Below are 20098 nucleotides of genomic sequence, written 5' to 3' on the forward strand. Positions count from 1 at the left end.
ATTCCTTGTCTGTTAAAGAGGTTAATAAAATAATTGTACTATTTTTATCTGAGCCAATGCACTTAAAGGTCCCATATGATGCTCATTTTAAAGTTCATACTTGTATTTTGGCTTTCTACTAGAACATGTTTACATGCTTTAATTTAAAGAAAAAAAACACTTTAGTTTTCTCATACTCTCTGAAAATCCCTGTATTCGACCTCTGTCTGAAATGCTTCATTTTAGCGCCTGTCTCTTTAAGCCCCCCTCCTGAAAAAGTCCAGTCTGTTGTGATTGGTCAGTGTTTCCTGGTCTTCTGCATCTGCGCTTTTGGAGTCTCTGCACCGTCATTGCAGCCGGGGAATGATTGTAACGACGGCTGGGTTGAAATAATCATTTCTCTGATTGAAATCGATCTTTGTATATAATATATAGTTAGTCCTGTTAAATATAAAATACTTTAAACAAATGCTTGGGGGTCAATTGTTAATGCAACCATTAACCTGGTGCATTGTAAAACATATTTATGGGTTGTTTCTTGCTTGTACAATTTACAGCATACATTTTGTGAGAATCGCTTTTATATCCAGGCTAAACTGGTATTGGAACTGAAATTTCCCTAACCTAATTGATATCGCATTGAAAATGTAATTGGGACCTTGTGAATTGGAATCAAATCGGGAAATCATTGGCAATACCTGCCCTACTTTCTACCGATAGTATAGTTGTGACATTACAACCGTGCGTTCCTGACGGCTCATTTAAAAGCACAGTTTCTGGATACAGGATGTGTGCATTTCTCTGTGGATTGACAATTTTGATACTTTCACGGTATTTATTTAGCACCTCGACATGCACCACTTTTTACAATATGGTACCTTTAAAGCTATAGTGCTCCTCGATGCAGTTGCTAGTAGCCAAGGAGGACACGGAGGATTAAAAAAACATGATGGACTCTTCAGAAGAGGTCGTTATCTTCACTCGAGTTTCGGCGAGCAAAAGTCGCCCGACGACACTATCTTCTGAACATAGTCATACTGAGAAATCCAGAGAGAGTTGTGTGGCGCTGATAGTCTTAATTAGCTTTGTAACAAGTAATTTGGCAATGGCTTGAATGTAACGGACGTTCATTAATATCAAAATGTTACACACTAAAGCTTTAAGTAACCTGGATACTGTTTGCTCACACGAATAACGTGATTTTTTTTTTACGTCAGATAAACTAGAAGCAAGTAGTGAGAGACTGCTGTAATAGAGCCTGGTTTCTGCAGAGCAGACAGATTTCTTGGCCATGTACAGGTATAAATTTAACAGGGTTTCCTATGGGGTTTTACATGCATGCATTTGCATGACAAAGACGTTAGAGATGTAAAGTGTTGCTGTGACAGCAGTGTAGCAGAATGAGAGGAATCATTTTTACTCATGGGACGTCTTTATATCCAAGTAATTCAATCTTAAATCAAAGTAGAACAGAAATGGACAATGAGTTAAATAGCTCAGGTTACATACACTAGCTGACTAGAAGCCTATTTGGAAAATTCAGACAGATGTACATTAGGAAAACTACAATATGTGGTCTCTCATTACAGAGCCAAATACAAAACCTAAAAACTCTAAGATGCTTCAGGCAGCTTTGTCAGAAATACACTTATAATTTGTATCAAAAATAAAGACGGGGTTAGGCATTAAATCTAATTACTGACCTGCTGTATGTAAATGCAAGTTTTTCAGCTTATTGCGGTGGAAATAAACGGCACAAATTGTATCACACAGCACCACACAGATGCTATTGGATACTATTGATTACTCTCTTTGTCTTTGATTGCTATTTGCTTTGCCTCGCTGCTCACAAAGACTGAAATCTTATCCAGCTACAGTTGTTGAAAGGCACTGCAGTAAACTATGCGGGAAAACACAGAAAAGGAGGCATCGTATGAACGTACTTTGTGTAGAAGCCTACTGCAAACACAGTATGTCCCTCAGGATTACTGACATACTGCTGCAGTCGCGCACACACACACACACACACACACACACACACACACACACACACACACACACACACACACACACACACACACACACACACACACAGCTATAGGATTACATTTCAGTAATTTGCAGGATTTGTCTAGACATGATGTGGATGCTGCAGACAAACACAGAGACTATCAACCGTCCACATTTTCCCATTTAAGTAATTTAATATTATGTAAGAGATTATCCATGCATTGCAGTGTTCCAGGAAAGTTGCATTACTGCACATTATAGAATCCACGCTGCACTGGTTTCCGTTCATTCAATCGGTTATCAGATATTTTTAACTAATTCCTGCCTATGTGGTGTTTTCTTACCAGCGCTGGGAAAAATACACAGAACATTTTAACCTACATTAAGTGCATTTACTTTATATTTTATGCACTGATAAACTGGATGATGGAGGTATTAGTGCAGCTTAACATCTCTGTGGATACAAGCGATGCTTACAGCTATGCTAGCGGATCTGTTTGGATGTACGTTGGCACGGCAGTGCCTTGAGCTAAATGCCAATAACAGCATGCTAGCATGCTCACAATGACAATGGTAATATGGTAATACTCTGATGATTAGCAGATTACAATGTTTATCATGTTCACCCTCTGAGTTAAGCATGTTAACATGCTAACATTTGCGAATTAACGGCAAACACAAAGTACAGCCGAGGCTGATGATGAACTGATGATGATACTAAATGTAAAGTCAGAGGATCACCAAAGTTATTATAATTCATTCTGACAAACATGAATGTGTCTGCCCAATATCATGGCAGGCTATCTAATAGTTGGCAAGACACTAGTCTGGATCAACAGAAGTACATTTCCAGGATAATTGCCTGACCTGCCGAGCATGAGCCACGCGCCAGATGCCCCTCCGCTTCCGCTCTCTGTGTGTTGCCGTTCCTTCGCTTTGGGAAACAACAAACCTAAAACCAAAAAGTAAGCAAGCTACACGCTAAAAATGGAAGTTTTCAAGAAAATTTGGATTGTGCAACAAGGCAGGACTGCTTGGTTCTTTTGGGGAATGACTGTAAAGATTTGCAAAGAATATTTTTACGGCATTTCCTCTCTAACTGGGACGTTTTGGGACCGATTGGTGGGATTGCTGCAGACGAAGTACACACGGCCATACACTGGTAAGAGCAAATGGCATTTATCATATTGGCTCTCGTGATAATTACTACCGCCGTGAGAGGTCGCCACCTAACAAGATACCTATGAGCTGCTTAGACAATCAACCTATATGGCCGTTTTCTGGGGGAGGACGGTCTGTTTTAACAACAATGGAGCTCCATGGCACAGAGGAAGTTATATCAGGCTTTTGGAATGGTGTTTGGGGTTTTAATGGTTAGGGTTAACGTTATTGTTAGGTGCCTTGAAGTCGACGGTCGCAGCGCTGCCTTGAAGTCGACGTTGGGGGCTTAAAACACCATCAACACACACACACACACACACACACGTTAGTAGACATTCACTTTTGGTTTTAGTCTTTTCTTTTTGGGATGGATTTTTGGACAAATAACACCAGCACAGAACACCCATATCATCTCCAGTCTTGTACCTTAAAGGTGGAGGCTTTAAATAAGCCCATTGGGTTTCCTGCCTCTCCCTGCTCTGTACATTATGTTATGTTTGTTTTATTTGTCATTTTAAATTGTGCAAACAAAAATAAACTAAACTAAAAACTAAACTTAAAATATCCTTAAGTATCTTCAAGACTTTGGCATTTTGTAGGAAATCAGTTGCTTCCAGGAGGTGATTTTATGATTTGTGGTGCTGCGGTCGTCAGGCTGTTTCCAGATTACATTGAGTAGGCTCTTATTGACCAGTGGTTAGAGTGAAAATGAATGAACCGAGACAGTGATCAATGTTTTGCGGCAGGAGGGGGGGGGGAGGGGAGAAGGTGCCCTGACATGGAGAGAAACTGTGGACATTACGGCACCAAGAGAAGCTTTAAGAGCCACTGTATGGTGAGAGTGGCCAGTAAAAAGATTTTTCAACCTGCTCTTTCAAGAAATAATATGTTCTGATGCTGCACTGGTTTTTATGCCTGAGTGGATCTCGTTAAAGTCCACCGGGAAGTTCAGTTCAGCTGGTGGATGGTGGAGGATGAGTTGGATGAGACAACGGTGTTGCTGACATGCAAACGTCAGATTGGAAAATTGATCAGATCCAGGCAGTAAAAAAACATCTATTCAGAAGAGGGTCCACCCTCGAATCGAAGGTCAGTCCTTTTGAACCGTACTCCAGGGGCTCCTTTCATACTACTGATGCTCCGAGGCATTTAAAGATTCACTCCTCATCAGCTCATCAGCAGAGAAACACAGAGACTGTCCTCCCCTGAAAAACGCTCTAATAAGTTGTTTGTTCATGCAGCATTACGACTCATTAATGTTTATAGTATAGCCCTCTAGTGGCCTCCCGTAATTATTCTGAGAGCAAAGTAAGAAGTAAGGTGATGAAGTATTCAATTCAATTTTATTTATAGTATCAAATCATAACAAGAGTTATCTCAAGACACTTTACAGATAGAGTAGGTCCAGACCACACTCTATAATTTACAAAGACCCAACAATTACAGTAATTCCCCCAAGAGCAAGCATTTAGTGCGACAGTGGTAAGGAAAACTTCCTTTTAGGGAGAAACCTCGGACAGACCCAGGCTCTTGGTAGGCGGTTGTCTGGCATTGCCGGTTAGGGGTGTGATGAACAGTGGCAATTATAGTCACAATAAAGATGAATAATATGGAACTATGACTAGAAATAGTAGTTGTAGCAGTTCATGGTGTAGCAGGGCACTGCAGGGCATAGCAGGATGTAGCAGGGCACTGCAGGGCATAGCAGGACGTAGCAGGACGTAGCAGGGAACTGCAGAGCGTAGCAGGGTGTAGCAGGGTGTAGCAGGGCATAGCAGGGCGCGGAGCAGGACAACAGAGACAGCTGCAACCATGATTTAGGTGCCACCCTAATCCAAGGAAAACTGCTGGGCGAAAAAAAACATAAGCACTCCGGGGAATAAGCTCCCCAGAGCAGAGTATGAGAGCAGCAGGTTTTGCGTAAGCAGACAGGTACGGGTGGGGGATGGGTCAAACAAACACAGGACTTTGTGTCCTGTTTGAAAGTATAAGTAAACGGTGAGTTTTTATTTTATTTTATTTTTTTACTTTAGGCAAGGCAAGGCAGCTTTATTTATATAGCACATTTCAGCAACAGGGCAATTCAAAGTGCTTTACATAAAACAAATCAATAAATCATCATTTGGTGCTCAATTTAGCAATATATCTTCGATCATGTGACTGATCTATTTAACATAACGGTCGCAAGTTTTAAACACGTAGTTAAGCAACAAAAATACTTAGTTAGGGTTAGTAAAACATCAGGGATTGGCTTAAAATGATTCACATAAAACTTGTAAAATGAGGACTTTCACATTGTGAAAGTTTGTTAGGTTCAGGCACAAAAACTACTTGGTTAAGTTTAGAAAAAAAGAGCGTGGTTTGGGTTAAAATCAGACGTTACTTCACTTTCGGTTACGCAAATGACGCAGAACGTAATGTAGTTCTGTTTGTTACGTAAAGTTAAAAAGAAAACTCGCTGTTTACTTTCAAACAGGACACAAAGTCCTGTGTTTGTTTGACCCAACCACCACCCCAATCTGTCACCTTATTTCCTGCTTTGCTCTCATCATAATTACTATGGCCACTAGAGTGCGCCGCCCCTATAAATGCAAATATAAGTCATAACTGCTGCTTGAACACATGACTTATGTAGTCGTTTTTCGGAGGACAGTTTTTTTTTAGCTCCCTGAAGCCGCTCACAGATTCCCTGAGGAGCAGTATGGACGTACTCTTCGGTCTGTTGCGTCATGATAAAATGGATACAGTATGACACACAGGTAATCAGTGCATCCATCACTGTACGTCCATTAGTGTCTCAGTCCTCAGTATCTCCCCTGCACAGAGCAGACTGATTGACTGATGAGGCCCTGGGACAGTCTGGCAACATGAAAGATCACGTTTCCTCCCGGGGGAGGAGGAGGAGGGTGGCAGTAATGGTCTCCATGAATGCAGCTGTCGCCCACACAGTGCAATTAACAAAGACTCAGTGGACCTACACTGCAGACTGATGGCTGATAAACAAAACCTGCTGGCATCAGAACGCCCTCAGGGGAGATGTAGTGGGCAGTAAAGCTCAGTGGCAACAACTCAATATTATTGTTTATTCACTGGAATACTATTATGAGATGATTACAGTCAAACACTGTCTATTACCTTGAACAGCTGTATGCTTATTTTATGTAATTCATTTCATGATACATAATGATATTGGGAATATATCTTGATTAATATTGCGATATTGATTGATACCATTCGGCCCAGCCCTAGTTTTTGACGGCAATGTGACTAGTAACTAAACTAAAACTCTTTTGCAACTAGTAAATTTTTTTCCCCCAAAATTCTTTCATGTTGTTTCTATATTTGTTGATGCAAATGATAAACTAATTGAAACTGAAGGGGAAAGTGCTCTGATGTACGTATTTGTAATATGCAACTGCTAAGCAACCTTTGGACTGGTGATTAGCACGGTTTAATTTCCTGTGTGTCATTAATCTTGTCCTCTTTAGTGCCAACTGAAAACCGTATACAGGCAAATTGATTACATTTGGCAAAGGAACCCAGAAACCAGGCAGTGTTCATATGTTGAGAAACAGAACTATCTCCACAGGGCTGTGTAAGGACTAAGGTCTGGCTACACCACAGATACATTCTGGGAAAGGAGAAATAAACACTCTGGGTTGTTTGCATTTCTTTTAACCAATCACAATCGCCTTGGGGCTAAGCTCTGGACGCAGCGACGGTGGCAACCCCTCAAAAGAAAACGCCACATACGATATTAAAGTTAACTGTTGACACAATACAGTAATGTGAACTACTTAAACTAGCTAGATACATGGTTAAACGTCATTTTCTCTTCCGTGTGTACTTCATCCACAGCAATCCCGCCAATCGGTCCCAAAACGTCCCAGTTAGAGAGGAAATGCCGTTAACATATTCTTTGTAAATCTTTACAATCATTCCCTGAAAAAGACCAAGCAGGCTTGCCTTAAATTTTCAACAAAACTTGCCATTTTCTGCGTGTAACGTTAGCTTGCTAGCTAAGAGGTTATTCTTGTTGTGAAGGGGCAAAGCCGGACGTCTGGCTGGTCAGGCTTATCGTGGCAATGTACTTCCGTTGATCCAGACTACCAAAGCCTTTAGCGTTCATCCTCTGGGAACTATGAATATCTGCATCACATTTTAATGGCAATCCAGCCAGTAAATGTTGAGATGTCGGTCTGGACATACCGACTTCTCCATAGAGCCACGCTGCATCGCTAAACAACGTAGAAAATTCATTTATTCATTACAGTAGCTTATGAATATAGGGATGTTCACATTGCATGTGACAAACTGCTCAATTTTCCCACAAACGCATAAAGGCTGACTGGGTGTTCACAGAGTGTAACGGTCTTAACATCAGGCTGAAGCTGACAGGCAGCGACAGATGTGAGTGAAGGCTGCACCGGGGAAGAGGCTATCAGGGAATATTAAAGACCCTTCAGCCTTCACATTTACACACACACACACACACACACACACACACACACACACACACACACACACACACACACACACACACACACACACACACACACACCTATATCCTCACGTACATACAACATGCTGGTAAGGAGATTAAAAGGGAAAAAAGGGCAGCGCAAACAATATTTACAGAGTAATGGAGGTAGATGCATCATGAGTGGGCAGCAGTATATGTTGCAATGTCAGCAGTAGTTCCTGTTTCTTAACATTACATTACTGCATTATTAACTACACTTACAACTCATGTAATGTCATTTTTGTGTTCTCTCTACTATTATACTAATACTCTTCAAAAGCGTTTCCCTCTGTTGGGGATTTCAGTATCAATGCAGAACCAACAGTAAAGGCTTACTATCAGCTCCTCTCCCACACTGCACATGCTTAGCCTGTTTCGTCCATTGATTTGTGGCTGAGAAGGGCTCAAACATTCAGCAAATCACAAAGAGACGTGTTTTAAAAAGAATATGTGCAGACCACACCAACGAACAGGAAACGGATTGCTATGCAGGGGCGACGATGTGCAATCTGTGTCCTCGTCAGTTATCTAATGAGTAGTTCAAATTTTAATGACACGCCTTCAAAATTTCCAGCAGTTATTCTGGGTGCGGTTCAGGAGAACGTGTGCGGATTAATAATTCAGCAGCGGTTATTGATCGGTGCCTTAGCTTCTCTGCAGTCTGGGCTGTACATCAAGAAGGAGGGTCCCCTGCTCCAGAGCCTTTCATCTGGGCCTGACCGTACACACCCACAGACCAACACACATGTGCACGTAGGACACACACGTGTGCACTAAAAGATGTGAAATGACTGTAATGTGAGCTGCATTGTGAAAGAAGAGAGTCTGTAGGGTCTGTAATGTCCTTGTAGTGGAGGACAAACACTGAGTAACCAGTTCATTAGGTATATTTATACACTCAGGCTGTTCCCACCAACCATTCGTTCAAAAAGCTACGAAAAGTTAAGCACTGTAATTCTTAAGTAGTCCACGTTTTTGTTGTTGTTGCTGTATTCACTACATTGACGGCTGCTGTACAAGAACGCAAAGGGAGGAAGTCGGGGGGGGGGGGGAGGGGGGAAATGGGTGGGCGTTAACACACAGGACTTTCAAGCCAGAGTGCGGCGTTCGCTTCCCGGGGAAAACTAAAGCCTTTCACCGTGGAAATGTGTGTTCCTTTGGAGTGTTTTAATCCAAACCACAATCTTTTTCCTAACCCTAACCTTATCTTAACTGGTCATTTTGGTGCCTAATCTTAACTTTCGTCGCAGCAAAGCGCTTATATTTTCTGGACTAAACTTAATCGCAATGTCCGCCGTAACGACCGCCGCTTATATTTTCTGGACTAAACTTAATCGCAATGTCCGCCGTAACGACCGCCAGCTCGCGGTGCTTTGTACCGGGCTCAAAGTCACCTATTTTCGGGTAACTGAACTACCAGCTACCGCTGATACAACAGAGGTCTGTAGCCATGGTCACGAAGCTCTGTAGCGGCTTAAACAACTAGCAACTGCCGCTCGACGTCATGGAGCTCGTAGCCAGCCGGCGGTCTCCTAATTTCGTAGGATATCATACGTCTTGGTGTGCATCCATTTCCGTACGATATCATACGGACCCGTTCATGAGAATGCGTTGAACTGTTCGTGCATATTGCTCTGTAACGTAATGCACTATAATTATAATGTCTTCCAAGTATTTCTTGCAGTATGCCCCACATTAACTGCCGCTCCATAACGCTCTGGACGGCGTAGGGAGGAGGTCAGGGTGGATGGGTGGGTCATAAAATATGGCGCTTTCAAACCGGGGAGCAGAGTTGGCTTCCCTGGGCAAATACAAGTTCAAGTTGACTCAGTCACAGCTTTGCAGCATTGGCACATCAGGATGAGTTCAAATAAGTCCCCTGGTTGGCCGGTGCTAGATTTGAGTCAAACCATCGCTATTACAGTAAATAGCTTGGTTTTCCAGCTGTTCATACCAGGCTCGATATCAAACTCACTAGTTACGTGTGCAGCATTTCACTTGATTTTTTTTAAAGGGCCATAAGATCAAACTGAGGGGGCCCTCATCATTGCCCCCATGACATTCCTGCCCTGCCACACTGGCTCATGATTGTATTTTTTACAGCTCAGACTAGCATACTGCTGCTGCCTTTTATATGAACTACTGCACACAGGTCACAGAGAATACACCGCTCTGATTAAAAGCATCCAATCCTGGTGAAAAATTCACAACCTTTACAAAAACACATATGTCTACAATGTGATCTTGATCTGTGTGTGTGTGTGTGTGTGTTCTTGACATGTGTGTGATCTTGATGTGTGTACGTGTGTGTGTGTTCTTGACATGTGTGTGATCTTGACGTGTGTACGTGTGTGTGTGTGTGTGTGTGTGTGTGTGTCCATGTCTAAAGAACTGGGTGTGATGTAAGGATTGGAAGAGGGAGGAGAGGAAGGCTGGGATATCAGAGACATTCAGGGGGGAGAAAAACAACGCTTCTGTGGAGAAGGGCGCGGCAGGCCGGGCATCCGAGCTGTACGGCTAACAGCTGTGTGACATTTAGAGGAGACTGCCGGTCATCTGAGATGATGCTGCATCAGTGCTGCTTCAACAGAGTGGCTATGATGCATTTGAGTTTAACCGACAGGCTTTTCAAAGAGGCAGTTAAGTGCATAGCAACCGTTGGCACTGCTCTTTTAAAATAAAAACCAGACATGAAGAGGGAAACCTTTATTTTTCCTGTTGTCAGGTGTCATTATATTAAAGTGTGTATATGTTTTTCTGCTCCATTTGTGAGCTATTGCTGTATCAAAGGGATTTATTTTCAGTGTGATCCAAAAAAAGTTATTTAAGGGACAAAGTGATAAATGTCTGACTACTTCTGACTGAGGAGGTAATTGAAAACACTGACATGCACCTCTCTGGATTATTATCAGTCTCTGTCTCTGTTAGTTATGATTCACGGTTTATAGTAGGTCAGGTTGGCAGAACTAACAGTCTATTTCAGTTTGACTCTCGGTCACACCCAGCAGCTGCTGTTTGAGTCACAGCTGTTTGAAAAGTCCCGTTCCAAGAACAGATAATCCACTCACTTTCCACCGAATAACAACATCAGACTTTATTTGTCTGCTGAAGCTAAATTTGTACATCCTCCAACTCCACAGTAAACGTGAAGCTGTTGGTTATTCTGCCCCCGATTGTCCAAAGGCAATGGATTAATGCAGCTTTACAGACAAATCTAAATATACTGTATTTAATCCAGGCCGCCCAATTAGAGTTTTCAGAGACCAAGGACTAATTTAATGTGTGATCATTTACACTATTCATTTGAGAATTTGCATATGTTTAGGGCAATTAGCTGCCTCAGGTTTTACCAGTTCAAGGGCACACATTATTATTGCAGGTTTACATTTATTAAAACTTAACCCTTGGGCATCCCTTTGAAAAAGTTGCTCCGGTGCCCTTAGAGGACAAAATATCTGTCAAAGAACTGCCATAAAATTAAATATTAATATTTTCCACTTTCGCCAACATCAGTCCTGATCATTACTCCCAAATATTCAATTATTTTAAAAAATGTATGAAAAAAAAAGGTTTCTTTCTACTAAATGAGTGTACTTGACTAAGGGAAAGAAAAATGTTTTCACAGTCTGAACAACATGTCAGTTATTAGCAACAACATTGATTTTGATGCATTTTTAGTTTTTGTGCAGTGTCACATTAAAACATAAATTAAAAATAAAACTTCCTTTTGGACAAAAATGGCCCCATATATTATTATTTTTCAAGTTCACTGAGTAAATGTTTTCACGAGCTTCAGTCCTGACTAAATATTCATTCATTTTCTGAATTTTAACCCTTAAAATGCCAATTTATTTACATAATGCCACTGATTTTTATGGAAATAAAAACAAAAATGGAATTACTTTATGCATGCTAAATGCTAGGGGTTCTTTTTTCACAGTTTGGAATATGTCGATTAGCAACTAAACTGATTTGAATGCATTTGTAGTTTTTGTGCAGTATCAGATTAAACAAATACAACTCCCTCTTATTACCTTAGGGTAAAAATCCAAGTAATTAAAAGGGGTGTGTTGAGGGGACTCAGTATTTCTAATAACAGATTAAATATCATCATTGAATCATCACTCAGATATCAACGCGTCATATTATCTTCTTTACGAGAAGTCGACTTTGACTGTTAAATTGAATATCGCCCTTTTTCTGATTCACGTGAATGCTGCTGGATCATTTTGCAACCTCCGAAACGGAAATGTACGAGGGGTCTCTGAATGCAGCGCGAGCCGCCAGATAGCACAGTGTAGGTGTTGAGCTGTACCAGGCCGATCCTGCCTTCGCCCTCATCCGCAGCCCAGCAGCAGCAGCAGCAGCAGTAGCATCTCCGCCCCTCCCTCCGCTCCATCCACACCACTGAAGCACGGTAAGACACTTCACCGTTTATTCCCGCTTTAAACACCCTCACACCCCGCAGACAAGGTGGTAGATATGTGGTTGTTGTTTTTTTTCGGCCGGAGGATAATGATGTTGTTATAGACGCGTAAAAGCCGGCGGAGATAGACCGGACCGGTGGTCTGATGAGGCGGCTTGTTTTATAACACCGCATCGTTAATCTGGAGAATACAGTCTGTCACTGGAGGAATGTGGCCGCAGGAAAACAGGAATTTATATTTAGCCTACATTAACTGCATGTAAGGATTCGTGTTAAATAATCGGTGTTTGCAGAGGCCGTGGACCAACTACATATGATGTGAGTAACATTAGGGCTCATGAATATCAATGTCACTGCATATAGTTGTTTACATATACAGGTAGGCCTACTATCGAACGAAGAGCCCATTTGATCTAATTGACTTAATAGTGGCTCATGCATATGGTGCATTATAAGTCACACTGACGCTATTAGGCCTTCTGTAGGGCAGTAGCCAGGATTTTAGGAGGTCATGAGTCCTGATTCCTCCCAGCACACCCTCAGGTGGCTAAAGCCAGGAAGAGACAATTTTAGGTTTTGTTTCATTTAAATGTTTTTATTAATATATTTTCTGTAAATGTTGTCTTCCTACACGGTGGTAATTAATGGTTTAAAGTCTTTTTTCACAATGCCAGGGATATAATTGGGGGGGGGGGTTCGGACCTGCCCCCATTGCTAAAAAAAAATCCTAAAGGAAACACTGGAATCCATTCATTTTGTTGCTATAACTTTTTAGTTTGGCCTGAAAAACAAACACCGTAGAATATTCACTCTTATATAATCAGCCTTAAAGATATAATATATAACTTTTTCAATTATTTTAACGCAAACAAGTGTCTATAAACGACTAGACCTATATTAATTGGGTTGTATATTTACATTATCCTCTGCTGATAATTCGGCTCACAGTAAAAACCTCCTGAACATCTGGATGTTAAGTTAACAGAGAAAAAAACTGAGCAAACGTTAGCAGTGTCAGAGAAACACACATTTTTAAAACGTGAAACTGCTTTATTCAGTGTTTTTACCGATTTAAATCAGCGGACTCATTTCTTTGGGAGAGGACGAGAAATCCGCTGATAATTCGGCTCAGGGTAAAAAACCTCCTGAACGATGAACACTGAAGGAATCCTATCCAAAGAAACAGACTGCAACGACGGCAATGCTCCGTCTTTTGTTATAGTTTGGATTGAGAGAGCCCTTGCGGCAGAACATCCCATCTTGTACGTTTAAAAATCGTAGAATGTAAACTCCTCCTCAGATTTAAAACAAAAACATATCCGCCCTTTCTAACATTGCTCGATTCGCTTATCATATAGGATGATAAAGTATAGGTTGCAGTTATAGTGGTGTAGCTTTCAGCCTCTCTGACTCATGCTCACGCTTTAACCCACAGTTTATGTACATTTGTCGGCGCACTAGTCTTGCATTGCCAGACCTTCCCCACAGCGCTGCAGAGGAGGGTCTGGCTAGTCCACACAGGGGGCGGCGCTAAGTGCCGGACGGAGCCACGGTGCCGCTGCTAAATAGCCTCGGGAAGGAACTTGTTTTGGTGGAACACGTGTACGTTCAGAAGTTGTTTTAGTCGTGCAACAGAAAACTCAGATTGGACAGATAGTCTAGCTAGCTGTCTGGATTTACCCTGCAGAGATCTGAGGAGCAGTTAACCATAGTCCTCACAAATCCAGCGGAGTTTTAAAATGACAACACAAAGAAAGACGAAGGTAACGGACATCCGGCCGAAAAGAAGGACAAACAGCGGAATTTCAGGAAGTGGAAGGTCGTGGATATAGCACTAACTGCTCTCAGTTCAGTTAAGTAAATTTGAGTGACCTGATTTTTAAGGTGGGAAAAAAGCAAGGTATCTTCTGACCTGAAGGCAACAGTTAAGACTCGTTGATTATGAGGCTGAGTCTCTGTCGGATCAGGCCGCAGCAGCTCATTGGTTCATGTGAAACCTTCGTATGGATGTGGATTAGTCTTTCCTCTCTGAAAAACCCCAAACTTATGCAACAGACCAGAGAAAATGTCCAAAAATAGAAGCATAAGCGGTTTTAATCCAGAAGCACACAAAGTGGAATACGTTATGTTACGTTGCGTTTTTATGATGGAAATGTAATGTGTGTCTGAGGTCGATGGTAAAGACCGACACGTATGTCATTAGTCGAGTCATCACTTGTCGATCGATTTGAATATTCAATGACTAGTTTGATGATGAGTTGTTTGAGTCATTTACAAAGCAAGAATGCCGACCGTTTACTGCTTTCAGTTATTCAAACATGAGTCTCGAATGTGCATTTATCCGTTTTATATAATTTAAAATGGAATACCTTTGGATTGTTGGTTGTAGGGCTGCGACTAACAATGTTTAAAAATGTATTTTCTTGATTGATCATTAGATCAGTCAGTAGTGAAAAAAGCCCATCAAAGACCTCAACAAACCCAATGTGACGTCTGCGTTGATTAATTGACTAGTCGATCAAAAAAAGACACACTAAAGAAACACTTGGCAAACCTGTTAATTATCGATTAATGGTTTAAATTAAGCCTGTTTTGTCAGACCAACAGTCAGCAGTCAGTGATATTTAGTTTAATATCACGTAATGAATGCAGTAAATACTAAACTCGAACCATAGAATAATACGCTGATAATCAGAATAGTTACCTGTTGATAGTGATTGGCTGATCATCTTCGTACCTCGAGTTGTATGAGCAAAACGAGCCATTTGAAGACGTCACCTTGGTGTCTGAGAAATTGGGCTGCACATTTTTCACAATTTGACAATTCTGACATTTCATCAATTCATTCAGCAATCAAAACAACGTCAATAATCGTTAGTTGCAGCCCTACGTCCGTTGTACTACTACGTCGCTCGGTAAACCCAACTGGTTTGTTTTATTATTACTACTGGAAGCCATCTTTGAAATGTCCTTGAGCCGGCTTCGTCTTTCACACAGACTGAAGCGTATCAGCGTGCAGGCTGAGCTGAAGGACAGAGCCGCCCACACAGCTCAGGTCATCTGTAATAACGTTCCTTTGAAGGACCTCGGTTCATGTCGAAAGCCGACTGAATGAGATCAGACTGTATTCTCTGGATTATTAGATCCACCTTTAGACAAACACACAAACTCATCCATAAAAACTGCTCCCCCCCCCCACACACACACATACACCACCCTGTAGTGTGCTCTGTGAACTCCCATAATGCCTCAGGGTGGGTGTGAGGCCGAGTGCTGAGCTCAGCAGGATCAGGCAGGGAGGAGAGACTGGATGCCCAGCAACAAGGATAGTCTGTTTGTGCAGGTCCGGTTGAGGTGTGGTCGCCGACCGACTGGTGATACGTTCACTCCACCTGTGTGATGCTCAAAATCAGCACAGGCCTGCTAATTCTTCAAAAGAAAAAAACTCTGAACCAACAGATGTACTGTATTGCAAGAGCAAGAGTGTCTTTCTAGAGCGTTCGACATCCAGAGACTCATTTCTACACCTACGGGTGAGATTGCAAAAATGTGCTTTCTTGCTAAAGAAGTCAGTATGCTTCAGATTTAGTGCTCGTCTTTTTGTTCGGGCAGCGACTGAATATTCAATATTGTACATATTCTATACTTATTGCAACCAAATCTCCTGAAAAAAAACACTGTATATATACTGTATCTTCTTCCTCTGAGACATGCTAAAATCACTTAAATGAGCCACACTGTTGCACTGGTTTGACATGTTCTTTCATCACCATGAAACACACACACACACACACACACACACACACACACACACACACACACACACAGTAGTTCACTGCTGACACAAATACTCACTAGAGCGCCACATGTGTATTAATCCACCACTGGAAATAGTCCCCAACAAAAGCACCATTTCCTGTTTGATTAAAAACTACAGTGACCGGCTGAAATTACTGAACCTTTTTAAAGAATAAAGCTATATGTTTGTGAGCAGTTTTTAAAGATTTATTTCCTTATTTAGGAACCAATGGAATAACCACATACTGTAGGTTAAAGTTACAATCTAGAAGTTCTGTTTCAGTCTCTTTGGCACTACCTATGGCATCAAGCGGTAACTGCAGTAGTGTTTTTGGATCTCACTTTCACTTGTTTTGGAAGTTTCGTCGTCTGTAGTCCTCGCTCTTTTCTTCGTTTGTTTGGCCGTGCTAACCTATTAGGGTCTGGCTAGTAGTGATGTGCGGATCGATACTAAGTATCAATATTTACGATCCCAACGTCTCCTGCTCTAGTATCGATTCTCATATAAAAAGATCGATATTTAAACTCAGTAATTTGAAGTGAGTGTTTATGTTATCATAAGTAACTTGTTGTCACCAGAAAAGTCTAATCATATCCGGTTAGGGGAAGGCACTACTTCTCCTTCCGCCAGTCAATTGTGTGTGCACTGCGGCTCTGTGACTATTCAAGAGTTCCCCGGAATCCCAGCATTCTTACAACAAGCTAACAGAAAGCAGTTTGTTCAAATAGAAAATACTAGTGAAACATGAAGTAAGCTATCCTAATGAAATAAATGCAACAATGAGTAGCTTTCCCGAGATCAGTGCTAAGAGTGTATTGAGAGATACTGCATATAGCCCATAGTTAAAACTAATAGAATTTAGAGGGATCTTTTTCGTCCGCCTGGACATCATGCTGTACAACAACTCCTAGTCATGGCAGGGCGGACAATAGACAAAAGAACAATTTCTACCTCCATCTGTACTCTTTACTTCCATCTACACTCCATTTGCACTGCTTACTCTGACTACTGTGTTATAAGTTAATTTGATTTTTAATATAGGTTTAATCTATGTATGTTTCATATGCTACTGGATACTTGAATTTCCCTCTAGATAAAAAGTATTGGTATTGGTATTGGTATCGGCAATACCAACCTGGGTATTACTTGGTATAGGATCGAATAGGAATTAAGTGGTATCGCACATCACTACTGGCTAGTCCACACAGCATTTTGGGATGGGAGAAAAACCTGCTCTGGTTTGTTGGCATTTCCTTAAACCAATCACAGTCGCCGGACGGAGCTACGGTGCCTCTGCCAAATAGCCTCGGGAAGGAACTTGTTTTGGTGGAACATGTGTACGTTCAAAAGTTGTTTTAGTCGTGCAACAGAAAATTCAGATTGGACAGATAGTCTAGCTAGCTGTCTGGATTTACCCTGCAGAGATCTGAGGAGCAGTTAAACATAGTCCTCACAAATCCACCGGAGTTTAAAACACCAACAGGTGACGGACATCCGGCCAAAATGAGGGATATCCGGCGGAATTTCCGGCAGCACCTAAACAATCCCTGGTCTCGAAATAGACTAGTGGACCATTAGGCTCAATCACCGTTATGTCACCACATTCGTTGATTATGACTTAACATTTATTTAAATGAAAATCTTCAAGATTATAACTTTAGGGAAGTCAGAAAGTAATTAGAGACTAACACTTTGTTGGTTTGCTCTTCATGGGATTTAAGAACAGTAAGAAAAATATAGAACAGCAGCATTCTTTCCTTTGAGGTGCTCCATCGCACGATAAGTAACAGTAAACATGTGAAACCCATGGTGTTTTCGTAACTGAATATTCAGTGTTGGCGGTGCTAATTGGATTCTGCTGCTTATAACAAGATCCGTTTCCTGGTTAGCTGAAGCAAGGTTTATTTTTGCAGCAGGTGATGGCGGAAGAAGTGAAATATACTCATCTTATGTTTGCCGTTTTGACACCATATTTGGGGGTGAAAGTAGCTTTCACAGAGCTCGGTTTGTGCTTGGTCATTCTGCGAGCTGTGATTACGGTCTGATCTGTGTCTGTTCGCACTGGAGCTTTCCATGTTACCATCGCACACACAGCCTATCATTTGATGGATCCCCTTCAAATTGTCCTGAGTGCACCCTCAGCATAAATACTCATCTAATCAGGCATGTTTGTGTTCAAGTAGCTCTCTTTTAAAAGGTCCCACAGTATTGTGTATCCATGAGAGAAGCGGTATCTTATTAGGTTATTGTGCAAATATAGATACATCAATTAAAAGTTAGTTAAATTGAGTAAAGCAGAGGGCAAGTGTTGTGCACAGTCTGATCACGATTGTTTTGTGGATCGTATTCTGTAGTTTTTCAACTACTGGCTTGACCTCTGTGAGTTGATTCTGAAAGCATTACGTTCGTTCGAGATGAGCCAGGTCTGCGTAGAATCGATCACCTGCGATAGCTGCCCAATGCGTGCCGGTTAGATTTGTGTCCGACTTGACCCCGACTTGCTCTGACGTCATGCACACGTGGGCAACGTTAACCTCACAAGATCAAGGCGGCCGCAGGTTTGAGACGCAGGCAGCACAGTTGCTCTTCACCGACTGCAAGATCCCAGGCGGACCCAGAGCGCGCTGGGACACGCCTGGCTCTCGGCTGATCTAACAGCTGATTGGTTCAGAATCGACTCAACATGATGACGTTTTATATAAACGTTTTATTGTTTTTGAATTGGTAGAATTTGAATTGCAATTTGTCTGATTTAAAGGCGTATTCTGTACAGAACACATGTTGTGTGGCAGATAGTTACGTTTAGTAGTCAGAGAGACTAAATCTGTTCAGATTACAGATCATCTACAGTGTGTTGTTAATTAAAATCAACAACAGATTGCATGTAGAGCATTTTTACAGCTACGCTGTCTTAATAAAAACCACTGGAGACTGTGTACAAGCTGATATATGGGTCTGAAAACATTTTATTCAATTGGAATCGGACCAAACAGGATGTGAGTGTTTCTGTGACTTCCTGTTCAGCCTGAAGGCTGCTGGAAATGGCTGGAAACCGTCCGACTTTACCACAGCTTTTTGTCACAGCCCCCGGCTGCTGCCGCCTGCTTTCATCCACTTTACAGGCGAGGCGCAGCTTATCTTGAACGAGTCTGTTGACGAGCTCGGAGAACAGAGAGACACTTGCAGGGTTCAGCTCATCTGTTCTAAAGATTAATCAGTATTATAATGCACCAGCAGTCATTTTGATGATGTGAGAGTAAATAGATGAGAAAGGAGCACCGAAAGGACAAGGAAAGAAGGATGGTTCAAGGTTTAGTTCTTAGGGAGTGAAACCAGTACTCCAAATCAAGAGACGAGGTCACATGAAAAAGGTAACAGATCTCACAATGGAAAGATTTATTTGAAAGATTACTTGAACGTTATTTCATAATAGGATTGTTAAATTAATTAAATCAAATCACTAACTTTCAGATTGGAACGACTAATAGCACAGAAATTACAGCAACATTAGTCTCACATTGCCAGACCTTCCTCCACAGCTCTGCGGAGGTGAGTCTGGCTAGTCCACACAGCCTTCTGGGATGCTCTGGTTTATTGGCATTTCTTTAAACCAATTACAATTGTCTTGGGCGCCACTAAGAGCCGGACAGAGCCACGGCGCCGCTGCAAAATAGCCTCGGGAAGGCTATTGGAAGGAACTTGGAAGGAACTTGGTTTGATGGAACATTTGTACGTTCTAAAGTGGTTTTAGTCGTGCAACAGAAAACTCAGATTAATTACTTATACGCAATCATTGGGTCAGTAAAGAAAAATCACTGCAACGTTGTTGCTGAATTTTTCTTAAAGACTCGACTCAAATTGCAGAATTTATGCAATAAATCATACAGCACTCACACCAAAATATTAGAGGCAGAATGAGTAGGATTTGTCGGTTGCGGTTTGTGACCACAGCATTCAAAGTTGGCTCCTCCTCCCTGTCTCTTTGAGGGTTATGGTGCTCGTCAGCGAGTGAAAGCCAACCCCAAAACTAATCGTTGTGGAACAAGCTTTGTCTGCTTGGCCTTTTGCCTCACTATAGCTGCATTTGTTTCTGCGCCGTGTCCCCCATTTTTGTAGCTTCCTTTTGGATGCGTGTTTACGATCCGGCACCTGGTCGCTACGTTTTTATAGGAGGTTGACTAGGTTGACTTCTTGTGAATAT

General features: G+C 41.7%; 1 protein-coding gene across 2 annotated transcripts in view; it reads left to right on the forward strand.

Annotated features, from left to right (window-relative positions):
• The window catches only part of map1aa (microtubule-associated protein 1Aa), a 47091-nt gene that overhangs the window by 4426 nt on the left and 22567 nt on the right, over positions 1 to 20098 (forward strand). The window contains exon 1 of one of the 2 annotated variants that reach the window (XM_039795077.1): positions 11996 to 12089. The exons of the other annotated variant lie outside the window; for it this stretch is intronic. The gene's annotated coding sequence lies outside the window, so the exon portion shown is untranslated. Of the gene's footprint in view, positions 1 to 11995; positions 12090 to 20098 lie in introns of those variants that run through there. 2 annotated transcript variants of the gene reach the window in all.

Source organism: Perca fluviatilis, chromosome 3, assembly GCF_010015445.1.
Source record: "Perca fluviatilis chromosome 3, GENO_Pfluv_1.0, whole genome shotgun sequence".
NCBI classification, from domain to species: domain Eukaryota; kingdom Metazoa; phylum Chordata; class Actinopteri; order Perciformes; family Percidae; genus Perca; species Perca fluviatilis.